This window comes from Arachis stenosperma, chromosome 3 (assembly GCF_014773155.1).
Source record: "Arachis stenosperma cultivar V10309 chromosome 3, arast.V10309.gnm1.PFL2, whole genome shotgun sequence".
In the NCBI taxonomy this organism is placed as follows: domain Eukaryota; kingdom Viridiplantae; phylum Streptophyta; class Magnoliopsida; order Fabales; family Fabaceae; genus Arachis; species Arachis stenosperma.
The window spans coordinates 135,231,373-135,247,432 of record NC_080379.1 but is presented as its reverse complement, the minus strand read 5'-3'; the positions used below and the strand labels follow the sequence as shown (position 1 = coordinate 135,247,432).

At 40.9% G+C, this 16,060-nt stretch overlaps 1 non-coding gene across 1 annotated transcript; it reads right to left on the bottom strand.

The window, feature by feature from the left end:
* Window positions 1-4,895: 4,895 nt before the first annotated feature.
* LOC130972040 (small nucleolar RNA R71) lies at window positions 4,896-5,003 on the bottom strand. The gene has a single exon (XR_009083242.1). It is a non-coding gene; the product is annotated as a small nucleolar RNA R71 (small nucleolar RNA).
* Window positions 5,004-16,060: the final 11,057 nt, after the last annotated feature.

The following is a 16,060-nucleotide window of genomic DNA, read 5'->3' as shown; positions in this document are numbered from 1 at the left end:
CAAATCACGCGAACCCTAACCCGTCGCGTCCCCCAAATCCCAACCCCCTCCCTACTCCTCTGCAACTCTCCCCCCTTCAACCACCCCCAGCCGCCAACAACAACCACCCCCAGCCGCCCAGACACCGCGCCACAACCGCCACAACACCCCCTCTCTTCTTTATTCCCTTCTTATCTTCTCTCCCCTCTGCCATTGCCCCCACCGCGGCCAGCCTCAGACCGCCGCAACCCACCTCCGCTAGCCACCACCCCCAACCCTCACCCCCTCTTCTCACCCATAACCACCCAACCCTCCACCATTCAACCCTATCCTGCACCCCTGTCACCGCCCCTGCTCCAGCATCATGTCGCCGTGCTTCTACCGACACCGCCGCATCACCACCGCCTTCCCTCTGCCCTATCCCTTGTTCTTACACATACCAGGTTCAGCCGTACACTGATTTCTTTTTCATTCCTAGTTAGTTGCATATTTATCCGAATTTGTTCAATTTAGGATAGTTAGAGATGCATGTTTGTAGTGGATTTTAGGTGGTTAGGTAGCTAGAATGTGGTTAGTGGATTTAGGCTTGATAATTGCGCCGTTCTTGTTATCTGTTCATCTATTCTGCAATTTTAATCTGGCTGTGATGTTAATACTGTTCATATGCTGTTCCTTCAAGTTTCATGCTGCTGTTAAACTGTTCTTTACTTCTCCTACTGTTTGTAACTATCTGCAGCAATTGTTAATCTCATATGAACTGTTTTTCTTGCTGTTTATTTCCCGGGAACATCCAATTTTAAGCCGGAATGCTGCCCAATTTTCTGCAAATTGTTTTCTTTCAGGAATTGGTTTTGGCATGTCTCAATTTTGCACTACTCAACCAAACCAATTCTTGAATGCACGGGCCTGCTTCCTTATCCCTTTCGGCTTCCTGGTTAATAAATTGCATTAGTGATGATTTGATTTTAATTTTCGCTACTTCTGTATCTATATGAATCATCATCTATACCCTGTTATCCCTGCTTGAATATGAGTGGATTATTCTTTTAATTTGTGAATTTTGTTACCTAGGAGACCATTTTCATGCCACTCACTTTAACCTTCTTTTCACTAACTCACTCTTTAACTTTCTAACTTCCTCTTTACATCCTAACCATTTTAACTTTCAAAACTTCTCCTTTCTGTTTTCCTTTATCTACTTTAACTTTCTAACTAATGGCATGATTACTGTTTTCCTAATTAACAAGATTTCTACATCTCATATATTTAACTCAGTTTATGCTTTTACCCCTTTTTTGTTCATCTTTGGCCTTTATGCTTATATTGCTATTATCCTATTTGCCTACTTGTTTTCGTGCTTTCATTCTTCAATTATATCTTGGAAATTCTGTCTTTCAGGATGTCTGACTCTCAAAGCAGAAGAAAGGGCAAAGTAACCACTGGCAAAAGGAAAAGAGGCGAATCCTCTGTTTCCATCCTTGGTGATGAGCGGATAATTTGTACGCTTTTTGGCATTGTTTTTAGTATGATTTTAGTATGTTTTAGTTAGTTTTCTTATATTTTTATTAGTTTTTAGTTAAAATTCACTTTTCTGGACTTTACTATGAGTTTGTGTGTTTTTCTGTGATTTCAGGTATTTTCTGGCTGAAATTGAGGGACCTGAGCAAAAATCTGATTCAGAGACTGAAAAGGACTGCAGATGCTGTTGGATTCTGACCTCCCAGCACTCGAAGTGGATTTTCTGGGGCTACAGAAGTTCAATTGGCGCGCTCTCAACGGCGTTGGAAAGTAGACATCCTGGGCTTTCCAGCAATGTATAATAGTTCATACTTTGCCCAAGATTTGATGGCCCAAACCGGCGTTCCAAATCAGCTCAAGAATGCCCGGCGTTAAACGCCGGAACTGGCACAAGAATGGGAGTTAAACGCCCAAACTGGCACAAAAGCTGGCGTTTAACTCCAAGAAGAGTCTCTACACGAAAATGCTTCAATGCTCAGCCCAAGCACACACCAGGTGGGCCCGAAAGTGGATTTTTATGTCATTTACTCAATTCTGTAAACCCTAGGCTACTAGTTTTCTAAAAGTAGGACCTTTTGCTATTGTATTTTTATCTTTTGATCATTTTCGATCTTTAGATCATCTTTGGACGTCTAGTTCTTAGATTATTGGGAGGCTGGCCATTCGGCCATGCCTAGACCTTGTTCTTATGTATTTTCAACGGTGGAGTTTCTACACACCATAGATTAAGGTGTGGAGCTCTGCTGTACCTCGAGTATTAATGCAATTACTATTGTTCTTCTATTCAATTCGGCTTGTTCTTGTTCCAAGATATCACTTGTTCTTCAACTTGATGAATGTGATGATCCGTGACACTCATCATCATTCTCACCTATGAACGTGTGACCGTCAATCACCTCCGTTCTACCTTAGATTGGGTAGATATCTCTTGGGTTCTTTAACTGGAATCTTCGTGGTATAAGCTAGAATTGATGGCGGCATTCAAGAGAATCCGGAAGGTCTAAACCTTGTCTGTGGTATTCTGAGTAGAATTCAATGATTGAATGACTGTGACGAGCTTCAAACTCGCGATTGTGGGGCGTTAGTGACAGATGCAAAAGAATCACTGGATTCTATTTCGACATGATCGAGAACCGACAGTTGGATAGCCGTGCCGTGACAGGGTGCATTGAACATTTCCACTGAGAGGACGGGACTGTAGCCATTGACAACGGTGATGCCCAACATACAGCTTGCCATGGAAAGGAGTAAGAAGGATTGGATGAAGACAGTAGGAAAGCAGAGAGACGGAAGGGACAAAGCATCTTCATACGCTTATCTGAAGTTCTCACCAATGAATTACATAAGTATCTCTATCTTTATCTTTATGTTTTATTCATATTTCATCCATAACCATTTGAGTCTGCCTGACTAAGATTTACAAGGTGACCATAGCTTGCTTCATACCAACAATCTCCGTGGGATCGACCCTTACTCGCGTAAGGTTTATTACTTGGACGACCCAGTGCACTTGCTGGTTAGTTGTGCGAAGTTGTGTTTATGCCATGGTATTGAGCACCAAGTGTTTGGGGCCATTACTAGGGTTTATTTGAGTTGTGAAAAGTAGTGATCACAATTTCGTGCACCAAGTTTTTGGCGCCGTTGCCGGGGATTGTTTCGAGTATGGACAACTGACGGTTCATCTTGTTGCTTAGATTAGGTATTTTTCAGAGTTCTTAAGAATGAATTCTAGTGTTTCAAGGTGATGATCCTATCATCACCAAAGCTGATTGATTCTCATCAATTTAGCTCTTGAATGCAATGTCCTGCTGAAGCTTGGCTATCCATGTTTAATTCCTTTAGACTGAAGCTTTAGACTAACATTGCATGATTCCTGGAATTCTCATTAAGAATTTTGATACCTTTATTTTCTTTTCCACTTAATTTTCGAAAAAACCAAAAAAATTACAAAATCATAAAAACCAAAAATATTTTATGTTTCTTGTTGAGTCTAGTGTCTCATTTTAAGTTTGGTGTCTTGCATGCATTGTTTATTTGATCTTGGTTCTGTTTTCAAGTCAATAATACAGGGAACTGAAGATTCAGTACATGCAGCAGAGGAATTATACAGAAAAAGCTGGGCGTTCAAAACGCCCAGTGAAGAAGGAAAAACTGGCGTTTAAACGCCAGCCACGGTGCCTGGCTGGGCGTTTAACGACCAAAAGGGTAGTAGTTTGGGCGTTAAACACCAGAATGTGCACCATTCTGGGCGTTTAACGCCAGGATGGCACAAGAGGGAAGATTCTGTTTTCAATTCAAATTTTTTTCAAGTTTTCAAAGTTTTTCAAAATCAAATCTTTTTCAAATCATATCTTTTCAATCAAATCTTTTTCAAAATCAATTTCTTTCCATTTTCAAAAATACTTGCTATCAATTAATGATGTGATTCAATATTTCAAGTATGTTGCCTTTTCTGTTGAGAAAGGTTTAATGTTTGAATCATATCTTTTCTTGATAGGCAAGTCATTAATTTTTAAAATCAAATCTTTTTAAATTGTTTTTCAAATCATATCTTTTCAACCATAACTTTTTAATCATATCTTTTTCAACAAAGTTTTCAATCATATCTTCTTCAAAATCTTTTTCAAAATGTTTTTTAAAATCTTTTACTTAATTTTCGAAAAATCTCTTCCCCTCTTCTCACATCCTTCTATTTATGGAGTACCACTCCTCCTCAATGCACAATTCAAACTCTATCTCACTAAGTTCGAATTCTTCTACCTCTTCCTTCTATTTTTCTGTTCCTCTGACACCTCAAGGAATCTCTATACTGTGACATAAAGGATTCCACATTTTCTTATTCTCTTCTCTTTCGTATGAGCAGGAGCAAGGACAAAAGCATTCTTGTTGAGGCTAACCCTGAACCTGAAAGGACCTTGAAGCGAAAGCTAAGAGAAGCTAAGGCACAACTCTCTGTAGAGGACCTAACAGAAATCTTCAGAGAAGAAGAACCCATGGCAGCCGAAAACAACAACAATGCCAACAATGCAAGGAAGGTGCTGGGTGACTTTACTGCACCTACTCCCGACTTCTATGGGAGAAGCATCTCTATCCCTGCCATTGGAGCAAACAACTTTGAGCTTAAACCTCAATTAGTTTCTCTAATGCAACAGAATTGCAAGTTCCATGGACTTCCATTGGAAGATCCTCATCAGTTTTTAGCTGAGTTCTTGCAAATCTGTGACACTGTCAAGACTAATGGGGTTGACCCTGAGGTCTACAGACTTATGCTATTCCCTTTTGCGGTATGAGACAGAGTTAGGATATGGTTAGACTCACAACCTAAAGAAAGCCTGAACTCTTGGGAAAAGCTAGTCAATGCCTTCTTGGCAAAGTTCTTTCCACCTCAAAAATTGAGTAAGCTTAGAGTGGAAGTCCAAACCTTCAGACAGAAGGAAGGAGAATCCCTCTATGAAGCTTGGGAAAGATACAAACAATTGATCAGAAAGTGTCCTTCTAACATGCTTTCTGAATGGAGCATCATAGGTATTTTCTATGATGGTCTGTCTGAACTATCCAAGATGTCTTTGGATAGCTCTGCTGGAGGATCTCTTCATCTGAAGAAGACGCCTACAGAAGCTCAAGAACTAATTGAAATGGTTGCAAATAACCAATTCATGTACACTTCTGAAAAGAATCCTGTGAACAATGGGACTAATCAGAAGAAAGGAGTTCTTGAGATTGATACTCTGAATGCCATATTAGCTCAGAACAAAATATTGACTCAGCAAGTCAATTTGATTTTTCAAAGTCTGTCTGGAATGCAAAATGCACCAGGCAGTACTAAGGATGCTTCATCTGAAGAAGAAGCTTATGATCCTGAGAACCCTTCAATGGAAGAGGTGAATCACATGGGAAAACCCTATGGAAACACCTATAATTCTTCATGGAGAAATCATCCAAATCTCTCATGGAAGGATCAACAGAGACCTCAACAAGGTTTCAACAACAATAATGGTGGAAGAAACAGGTTTAGCAATGGCAAGCCTTTTCCATCATCATCTCAGCAACAGACAGAGAATTCTAAGCAGAGCCACTCTGACTTAGCAACCATGGTCTCTGATCTAATCAAAACCACTCAAAGTTTCATGACTGAAACAAGGTCCTCCATTAGAAACTTGGAGGCACAAGTGGTTCAGCTGAGAAAGAAAATTACTGAATTCCCTCCTAGTACTCTTCCAAGCAATACAGAAGAAAATCCAAAAGGAGAGTGCAAGGCCATCAACATGGCCGAACTTGGAGAGGATGAAGAGGCCGTGAACACCACTGAGGAAGACCTCAATGGACGTCCACTGGCCACCACTGAGTTCCCTAATGAGGAACCATGGGAATCGGAGGGTCACACTGAGACCATAGAGATTCCATTTGATTTACTTCTGCCATTCATGAGCTCTGATGAGTATTCTTCCTCTGAAGAGGATGAATATGTCACTGAAGAACAAGTTGCTAAATACCTTGGAGCAATCATGAAGCTAAATGACAAGTTATTTGGTAATGAGACTTGGGAGAACAAACCTCCTTTGCTCACCAAAGAACTGGATGACTTGTCTAGGCAGAAATTACCTCAAAAGAGACAAGATCCTGGGAAGTTTTCAATACCTTGTACCATAGGCACCATGACCTTCAAGAAGGCTCTGTGTGACTTAGGGTCAAGTGTAAAACTCATGCCTCTCTCTGTGATGGAGAAGCTAGGGAACTTTGAGGTACAAGCTGCAAGAATCTCACTAGAGATGGCAGACAATTCAAAAAAACAAGCTTATGGACTTGTAGAGGATGTTTTGGTGAAGATTGAAGACCATTACATCCCTGCTGATTTCATAGTCCTAGAGACTGGGAAGTGCATGGATGAATCCATCATCCTTGGCAGACCCTTCCTGGCCACAACAAAGGCTGTGATTGATGTTGACAGAGGAGAAGTGATCATTCAAGTGAATGAAGAATCCTTTGTGTTTAAGGCTCAAGGATATCCCTCTGTCACCATGGAGAGGAAGCATGAAGAGCTTCTTTCAAAACAGAGTCAAACAGAGCCCCCACAGTCAAACTCCAAGTTTGGTGTTGGGAGGCCACAACCAACTTCTAAGTTTGGTGTTGAACCCCCACATTCAAACTCTAAGTTTGGTGTTGAGAGGTTCCAACATTGCTCTGAGTATCTGTGAGGTTCCATGAGAGCCTACTGTCAAGCTACTGACATTAAAGAAGCGCTTGTTGGGAGGCAACCCAATGTTATATTTATCTATTTTCCTTTGTTATTTTATATTCTCTATAGGTTGATGATCATGGAAAGTCACAAAATCAATTGAAAAAGCAAAAACAGAATGAAAAATAGAAAGAAAAACAGCACACCCTGGAGGAAAACCTTGCTGGCGTTTAAACGCCAGTAAGGGCAGCAAATGGGCGTTTAACGCCCAGTCTGGCACCATTCTGGGCGTTTAACGCCAGAAAGGGGCACCAGACTGGCGTTAAACGCCAGGAATGGGCACCAAGCTGGCGTTAAACGCCAGAAATGGGCACCAGCCCGGCATTTAAAACCTCTAAAAAGAGGAAAGGGAAGGCAAAAGCTTTCACCTCCGAGTCATGGGAGATGGAGAGATTCATCTCAAGGGTGCATCAAGACCACTTCTATGAAGTTGTGGCCTTGAAGAAGGTGATCCCCGAGGTCCCTTTCAAACTCAAAAAGAGTGAATATCCGGAGATCCGACATGAGATTAGAAGAAGAGGTTGGGAAGTTCTTACCAACCCCATTCAACAAGTCGGAATCTTAATGGTTCAAGAGTTCTATGCCAATTCATGGATCACCAAGAGCCATGATCAAAGTGTGAACCCGAACCCAAAGAATTGGCTTACAATGGTTCGGGGGAAATACTTAGATTTTAGTCCGGAAAATGTAAGGTTGGCATTCAACTTGCCCATGATGCAAGGAGATGAACACCCCTACACTAGAAGGGTCAACTTTGATCAAAGGTTGGACCAAGTCCTCACAGACATATGTAAAGAGGGCGCTCAATGGAAGAGAGATTCAAGAGGAAAGCCGGTTCAATTGAAAAGGCATGACCTCAAACCCATGGCTAGGGGATGGTTGGAGTTTATCCAACGCTCAATCATTCCCACTAGCAACCGGTCCGAAGTTACTATAGACCGGGCCATCATGATTCATAGTATCATGATTGGAGAGGAAGTGGAAGTTCATGAGGTTATAGCCCAAGAACTCTATAAGGTAGCGGACAAGTCCTCTACCTTGGCAAGGTTAGCCTTTCCTCATCTCATTTGTCACCTCTGTTATTCAGTTGGAGTGGACATAGAAGGAGACATCCTCATTGATGAGGACAAGCCCATCACTAAGAAAAGGATGGAGCAAACAACAGATCCCACTCATCATGAAATCCCTGAGATGCATCAAGGGATGCACTTTCCTCCACAAAACTATTGGGAGCAAATCAACACCTCCCTAGGAGAATTGAGTTCCAACATGGGACAACTAAGGGTGGAGCACCAAGAACATTCCATCCTCCTCCATGAAATTAGAGAAGATCAAAGAATCATGAGAGAGGAGCAACAAAGGCAAGGAAGAGACATTGAGGAGCTCAAGCACTCCATAAGATCTTCAAGAGGAAGAACAAGCCGCCATCACTAAGGTGGACCCGTTCTTTAATCTCCTTGTTCTTTATTTTCCTGTTTTTCGAAAATTATGCTTATGTTTATCTATGTTTGTGTCTTGTGATCATTAGTGTCTATGCCTTAAAGTTATGAATGTCCTATGAATCCATCACCTTTCTTAAATGAAAAATGTTCTTAATTGAAAAAGAAAAGAATTGCATGAATTTTAGATTTTATAACAGATTAATTATTTTGATGTGGTGGCAACACTTTTGTTTTCTGAATGAATGCTTAAACAGTGCATATGTCTTTTGAATTTGTTGTTCATGATTGGTTGGCTCTTGAAAGAATGATGAAAAAGGAGACATGTTACTGAGGATCTGAAAAATCATAAAAATGATTCTTGAAGCAAGAAAAAGCAGTGAATACAAAAAAAAGAAGCGAAAAAAAAAAGAAAAAAGAAAGAAAAAAAAGAAATAAAGTTGTGATCCAAGGCAAGAAGAGTGTGCTTAAGAACCCTGGACACCTCTAATTGGGGACTCTAGCAAAGCTGAGTCACAATCTGAAAAGGTTCACCCAATTATGTGTCTGTGGCATGTATGTATCCGGTGATAATACTGGAAGACAGAGTGCTTTGGGCCACGGCCAAGACTCATAAAGTAGCTGTGTTCAAGAATCATCATTCTCAACTAGGAGAATCAATAACACTATCTGGATTCTGAGTTCCTATAGAAGCCAATCATTCTGAATTTCAAAGGATAGAGTGAGATGCCAAAACTGTTCAGAGGCAAAAAGCTAAAAGCCCCGCTCATCTAATTAATACTGATCTTCATAGATGTTTTTGGAATTCATTGCATATTCTCTTCTCTTTATCTTATTTGATTTTCAGTTGCTTGAGGACAAGCAACAATTTATGTTTGGTGTTGTGATGAGCGGATAATTTGTACGCTTTTTGGCATTGTTTTTAGTATGTTTTTAGTATGTTTTAGTTAGTTTTTCTTATATTTTTATTAGTTTTTAGTTAAAATTCACTTTTCTGGACTTTACTATGAGTTTGTGTGTTTTTCTGTGATTTCAGGTATTTTCTGGCAGAAATTGAGGGACCTGAGCAAAAATCTGATTCAGAGACTGAAAAGGACTGCAGATGCTGTTGGATTCTGACCTCCCTGCACTCGAAGTGCATTTTCTGGAGCTAAACGCCGGCGTTAAACGCCGGAACTGGCACAAGAATGGGAGTTAAACGCCCAAACTGGCACAAAAGCTGGCGTTTAACTCCAAGAAGAGTCTCTACACGAAAATGCTTCAATGCTCAGCCCAAGTGATACGTAAAAATTAAGATTTCACGTACAACCGGCAAGTATACCGGGTCGTATCAAGTAATAAAACTCACAAAGAGTGAGGTCGATTCCAATCTCCGTGGGATCGACCTCACTCTTTGTGAGTTTTATTACTTGATACGACCCGGTATACTTGCCGGTTGTACGTGAAATCTTAATTTTTACGTATCAAGTTTTTGGCGCCGTTGCCGGGGATTGGTTAGGTTGACAATGATTAAGTGAAAGGTGGTTTAGATTAAGCATTTTTTTTATTTTTGTTAAGCCCACTAACTGTTTGATACTTTGTTTCACTAACTCCAATTCCACTCTAATTCTAGAATATTTCACTTGTGATTTTGGTTCTGTTTGTGTATGTCAGGAACAAGTAGACGTGATATTGAGGACGAGAGAACTCGACGAAGGTTAAGGAGAGCAGAAAGAGGAAAGTTCATAGTTGGTGAAGAAGGGTCAGAGGAATCAGAGGGAGAAGATCAAGTCATGGAGGATGAGATGCACAACCCTCCTGGAGGGGTCAACAATAATGGTGGACACGCTAGAAGGGTGTTATCCTCATATACTATCCCTGATCCAAGACATTGTGGGAGCAGCATTGCTACACCAAATGTTCAGGCCAATAACTTTGAGCTAAAACCTCAGCTCATCACTTTGGTACAGAACAATTGCTCTTATGGAGGGGGACCTCTTGAAGACCCAAATCAACATCTCTCTGTTTTTCTGAGGATATGCAATACAGTGAAGACAAATGGAGTGCATCCAGATGTCTACAAGTTGTTGCTATTTCCATTCTCTTTGAGGGATAAAGCCACTCAATGGCTAGAATCATTCCCCAAGGAAAGCCTCAATGATTGGAATGAAGTGATGGGCAAATTTCTAGCAAAGTTCTACCCACCTCAAAAGGTCATCAAGTTGAAGACAGAGGTTCAGACTTTTAGGCAAATGGAAGGGGAGTCATTGTACGAAGCCTGGGAAAGATATAAGGCACTAATGAGAAGATGTCCCCCAGACATGTTTAGTGATTGGGTTAAGCTCCAAAACTTCTATGAAGGCTTAAACTTAGAAGCAAGGAAGGGACTAGACTACTCATCAGGAGGATCACTCAACATGATGAAAACTGCTGAGGAGGCTCAAAACCTCATTGAGATTGTGGCAAACAATCAATATTATTACTCATCAGAGAGGCAACACAATCCACCCCCAAAGAAAGGTGTAATGGAGCTTGAAGGTGTTGATGCTATCTTGGCACAAAACAAGTTAATGCACCAACAAATCCAACAACAAATGGAGATGATAACAAAGAGAATGGATGGTATGCAACTTGCATCAGTGAACACAACAAATCAGCCATCACTTGAATGGAACCAAGGTGAAGGAACCACGGTTGAACAACCACAAGAACAAGTTCAATACATGCAGAATACTTCAAATTCTCAGGAAGAATTCCATGGTGATACATACAACTCATCTTGGAAGAATCATCCCAATTTAAAGTGGGGAGAAAACCATTGGCAAAAGAACAACAACCACAATCACACCCGTAACACAAACAACCAAAATCACCATACCAACAACACTAACCAATATAGAAAAACACAAAACACATATCAACACCTCCATCATAACCCACAAACCCACCAAAATAACTTCTCTGCACCAACATCCAACTCACAAAATTACCACACTAATCCACCCAACAACTTCCAACAACAATCAACCCCCATCATACCTCCAATTGACCATCATGAGGCCAGAATCTCAAGTCTGGAAGCAACCTTGCAAGCACTTGCTCAAACCACTCAAGCTTTAGCTAAGGGACAACAAGAACAAGCGGTCACTATGAAGAACATTGAGAGACAAGTGGGACAACTAGCCAAACAAGCCGAGAAACCAACCCATGTCCTCCCAAGTGACACAATACCCAACCCAAGAGAAGAATGTAAGGCTTTGCAGTTAAGGAGTGGCAAGGTAGTTGGTGAAAGTTCAAATAAAGAAGCAACAAAACCCAAAGAGCAAGACACAATGGAAAGGCAAGATGAAGAAAAGGCTTCAACATCTAACAAAGGCAAGGAGGTTGTCAAGCCACAAGGCAATCCACCAAGTCAAGAAGGCAACCGTGATGGCAAGGAAAGTATGAATCCACAAAAAGAAAACAAAATGAAGGAGTGAAAGCTTATGTACCCAAGCTTCCTTACCCAACTAGGATACACAAAGGAGCAAAGGACCAACAATTCCCAAGGTTTTTAGAGATCTTCAAGAAACTTGAAATCAACATCCCATTGGCAGAGGCTCTAGAACAGATGCCATTGTATGCAAAGTTTCTTAAGGAGTTGATCACCAAGAAGAGGAGTTGGCAAGAAAAAGAAACCGTGGTTCTCAATCAAGAATGTAGTGCCATCATTCAACAAGGGTTACCTCCAAAACTCAAAGACCCTGGCAGCTTTCTCATACCTTGCACGATTGGGAGCATGGCTGTTGACAAATCACTTTGTGACCTGGGAGCAAGCATTAACTTAATGCCCCTTACCATGATGAAGAAAATGATGATTGAAGAGCTCAAACCCACAAGGATGTCACTCCAACTTGCTGACAGATCCATCAAAGTGCCAAATGGAGTAGTTGAGAACCTCTTGGTGAAGGTGGGAAACTTCATATTCCCAGCTGATTTTGTGGTCCTAGATATGGATGAAGAGGGAAACAATTCAGTCATTCTTGGTAGACCCTTTTTGGCTACAGCTAGAACAATCATTGATGTGGAAAAGGGAGAGATGATCTTCAGGGTGCATGATGAACAAATGACCATAAATGTCTTCAAAGCAATGCAACACCCTGTTGAGAAAGAAAATTGCATGAGGATTGATGTAGTGGACTCTTTGGTTGAAGAAGTGCTTAACACAAACCATCAAATGCAACAAGAGGAAGTCCATAACATCAAGGGACAAGAAGAAAATACGTTGGAAGCATCAAAGGAACCAAGTGAAGCTACCAAAGAAGAGGCACCACAACAAGAGTTGAAACCACTACCCCCTCATCTTAAATATGCATTCCTTGGTGAGAAAGACAGCTTCCCAGTGATCATCAATTCCACATTGAATGCAGAGGAAGAAGAAAAGCTCCTTGTGGTTTTGAGAACTCACAAAGAGGCTTTGGGGTGGACCATTGATGACTTGAAGGGCATAAGCCCTGCCATATGCATGCACAAGATACTCTTGGAGGAGAACTCCAAACCTGTGGTATAACCTCAAAGAAGATTGAATCCCACAATGAAGGAGGTTGTTCAAAAGGAAGTCCTGAAGTTGTGCAAGGCTGGGATCATCTACCCTATATCTGACAGCCCATGGGTCAGTCCAGTGCAAGTAGTACCTAAGAAAGGAGGCATGACTGTCATTGTTAATGAGAAGAATGAGCTTATCCCAACACGAACAGTGACAGGGTGGAGGATGTGCATAGACTATAGGAGGTTGAATGATGCCACAAGAAAAGACCACTTTCCTCTACCTTTCATTGATCAGATGCTTGAGAGGTTGGCTGGCCATGCTTATTATTGTTTTCTTGATGGATATTCTGGGTATAATCAGATAGTGGTTGACCCCATGGATCAAGAGAAGACTTCCTTCACTTGTCCCTTTGGAGTCTTTGCATACCGGAGGATGCCATTTGGACTTTGCAATGCCCCAGCTACCTTTCAAAGATGCATGCTTTCAATCTTCTCAGACATGGTAGAAAAATTCATTGAAGTCTTTATGGATGATTTCTCTGTTTTTGGTGACTCATTCAATACTTGCTTGCACCATCTTACCTTAGTCTTGAAAAGATGCCAAGAAACAAACTTAGTTTTGAATTGGGAAAAATGCCATTTCATGGTACCCGAAGGCATTGTTCTTGGTCACAAAATTTCAAGAAAGGGTATAGAAGTTGACAAGGCAAAAGTAGAAATTATAGAAAAACTTCCTTTGCCAACTAGTGTGAAAGCTGTTAGAAGTTTCTTAAGACATGCTGGATTTTATAGGAGATTCATCAAAGATTTTTCCAAAATAGCAAAACCACTAAGCAATTTGCTGGTGGTAGAAAATCCTTTTATCTTTGATGATGAATGCAAGCATGCTTTTGAAACTCTAAAGGCTAAGCTCACCACAGCACCAATCATCACACCCCCAACTTGGGGACTACCTTTTGAACTCATGTGTGATGCAAGCAACCTTGCAATTGGCGCTGTGTTGGGGCAAAGGAAGGAAAAGAAGCTTCATGTTATCTACTATGCAAGTAAGGTGTTGAATGAAGCTCAAAAGAACTACACCACAACAGAGAAAGAGTTACTAGCCGTGGTGTATGCCTTTGATAAGTTTAGACAATATTTGATTGGATCTAAAGTCTTAGTGTATACTGACCATGCTGCCATTAAGTATCTTATGTCAAAACAGGATGCCAAACCAAGGCTAATTAGATGGGTGCTACTCCTACAAGAGTTTGACATTGAGATCAAAGATAGAAAGGGCAGTGAAAATCAAGTTGCTGATCACTTATCAAGGGTGCCACAAGATGAATGCCAAGACAACCTTCCATCAATAAATGAAGAGTTTCCAGATGAACATCTCTTGCACATTCAACATGTCCCATGGTTTGCAGACATGGCCAACTACAAGGCAGGAAGAATCATTCCACAAGAGTACACAAGACAACAAGTGAAGAAGCTGTTGCATGAGGCTAGGTTCTTCTTTTGGGACGAACCATTCTTGTTCAAAAGATGCCCAGACGGAATGATAAGAAGATGTGTGCCAGAAAATGAGATGAAGGACATACTGTGGCATTGTCACAACTCTAGTTATGGTGGTCATTTTGGAGCTGAAAGAACTGCTGCTAAGGTCCTTCAAAGTGGTTTCTATTGGCCTTCAATCTTCAAGGATGCTAGGGAGTTTGTGAGCCAATGCAATGAATGTCAAAGAGCAGGGGGTTTGTCAAAGAAAAATGAGATGCCCCAAAAGTTCATTTTGGAAGTGGAACTCTTTGATTTGTGGGGAATAGATTTCATGGGACCTTTTCCTCCATCCTACACGTTCAAATACATCCTGGTAGCAGTAGAGTATGTCTCCAAATGGGTAGAAGCAATAGCCACCACCACATGTGATACCAACGTGGTCTTGCAATTCCTCAAGAAGAACATCTTCACAAGATTTGGAGTACCCAAAGGGCTTATAAGTGATGGGGGAAGCCACTTTTGCAACAAGCAACTCAATTCCTTACTCCACAAGTATGGTGTTACACACAAAGTAGCTACCCCATATCACCCACAAACCAATGGACAAGCTGAACTTGCTAACAGAGAGCTAAAAAGGATCTTGGAGAAAACTGTGGGAACAACAAGAAAGGATTGGGTTAGGAAGCTAGATGATGCACTTTGGGCATATAGGACAGCCTTCAAGACACCCATAGGAAAATTTCCCTTTCAATTGGTGTATGGAAAGGCATGCCACCTCCCTGTAGAGCTTGAACATAAGGCTTTTTGGGCCACCAAACTTCTAAATCTAGATGCTCAAGCAGCAGGAGAGAAGAGGTTGCTACAACTCAATGAGCTTGAGGAGTTCAGATTGGAGGCATACGACAATGCCAAAATATACAAGGAGAGAGCAAAGAGATGGCATGATAAGAGGATCTCTCAAAGAACATTTGAACCAGGCCAAAAGGTGTTATTATTCAATTCAAGATTGAAGATCTTCCCTGGGAAGCTGAGGTCTAGATGGACTGGTCCATACACCATCACCAAAGTATCACCTCATGGCTATGTTGAATTGCTTGATGAAGCCTCAAAACAAACCTTCACAGTCAATGGACATAGGGTGAAGCACTATTTTGGTGGCCCTTGGAGCAAGGAAGAGAGTGTGCAACTCTTAACATGAGCAAAGAAGCTGCAATGTCGAGCTAAGGACAATAAACAAAGCGCTTCATGGGAGGCAACCCATGCACAGGGAGTCTTTTAATTTCATGTTTTAGTAACCAATAATGAGCAAGTAGACTAGTACATGGTGTATGCAAGGCACTAAGTTTGGTGTCCATACATACACGAAAATGCTAAGCTATGAAAGTTTTGTCATCTACTTTAGTTATAAAATAAAATAAAAAAAAAAACGTGAAAAAAAAAAGCATTGAATGTAGGTAAATTACTAAGTTTGATGTGGCTATCTTTGGAATTAATTCCATAGAACACTTAGTCACAAACTAAGTTTGGTGTCTTTACTTGCATTATTAATGCTAAAAAATAGATTAGGGAATCTAATTTAGTCAATTTTGTATAGGAACATAATCATAAGTTTTTAGCCATTAATGTCACTTTAAGAATCTCAAGCCTTTGGCATTTTGTTGCAGGAAAGAAAGAAAGAAGTGATGGGGAATCTTGGAAGCATATAATGAAAGAAGGAAAGAAATGATGGGGAATCTTGAAGAAAGATCACGGATACGTAAGGAAGGGTAGTCACATGAATTTTAAACTTTGTGCATGGGGAAAAAGAAATCAACATGCATTGTGCACAAGGAAGCATGCCATGACCGAGCCTTAAATGCCTTCCCACCAACTTTCACTTTAAATACTTCAACCATATTCATTC